Source organism: Parus major, unplaced genomic scaffold, assembly GCF_001522545.3.
Source record: "Parus major isolate Abel unplaced genomic scaffold, Parus_major1.1 Scaffold428, whole genome shotgun sequence".
Taxonomy (NCBI): Eukaryota; Metazoa; Chordata; class Aves; order Passeriformes; family Paridae; genus Parus; species Parus major.
This window is the reverse complement of record NW_015379333.1, coordinates 43,377-44,507: the sequence shown is the minus strand read 5'-3', so window position 1 is coordinate 44,507 and position 1,131 is coordinate 43,377.

Genomic DNA, 1,131 nt, shown 5'->3' with positions numbered 1-1,131 from the left:
AGTATTTCATGCAGTATATTTTTTTCCCAAAAGAATTTTTTCAGAAATACATTGAAACACGAGTTAAGAGTTACTGTTTAGGTAAGAGTGGTGGTCTGGAGAAGTTTTTAGATTGCTCCCTTGATCTTCTCTATGGAAACATCCTGTCAGCTGTTTCTTTATCAACCCAAATTTTCAAAGACAGAAAAGACGGAGTGGGCAAAGTCTCTCTTTGGCTGGATGAATTTTGCAAGGAACTGACAGAAGTGATCAACTTGCCCAGAAGTGACCTGAAGGGCATTGAGCACCAAGAGGTCACAGACATTGAGTTCCTGAGCAGTGCCATGGCAGAAGCTCTGGTTGACCTGAGGGACAGGCTCAGGAAAGAATTTGCTGGTGCTGGTATGAGCTCATTTGTAACACAGCCTCACACCATCCTGGCGGAGCAGTTTTCGGGGTGCTGGGAGAAATGTCCCTTTTGTGGGGCTGTCTGCACAAACACCATGCAGGGACATGATGGAGACCATCAGCTGGTCTTCCATCGCCCAGAAGCTTTGGTGGGAGACAAATATTGTGAGACAGATGAGCTGGTCATTGATATTTGTTCCAGCCTTGTTGCAAGTGATTCCATATTCAGAGTTGATGGCAATGAATGGATCCCTTATAAGACATACCGTAATGCAGGACCTCCTTTTTCCAATTGGAACATTCTTCCTGATTCAACCATACAGGCGTACTGGAAATGGTTTGTTTGTCGTTTCAGGGTACAGCTAGAAGATTTGCACAATGGTAAATTTCAGGGCAAAGGAGAAATCCCTGAGGCGTGGCAGAGAATTACCAAGCAGGAAGCACTGGCCGAGCTGGACAGGCGTTAGGTCACATCCATGGGAAGGAAGAACCACAGGGGCTTTGCAGTTTGGGAGAACTTTGTAGCAGGCTCTCCACAAATTCAGTTACAATGATGATGCTCTCAAGCTCAATGAAGAGAATGGTTTCCAACTGTTCCCACCCAGGTCTGGTGAAATAAGGCGTTTTACTGTGGTTGTCGCTCAGGAACTCGCTTGATGAGAAAGCTAGAATCCTCTTGCCTTCTTGCCATAAACATTTTCCTCTGCTTTGTCCTAGAGTCAAACCAAAGCCCCTCCTTGCGGC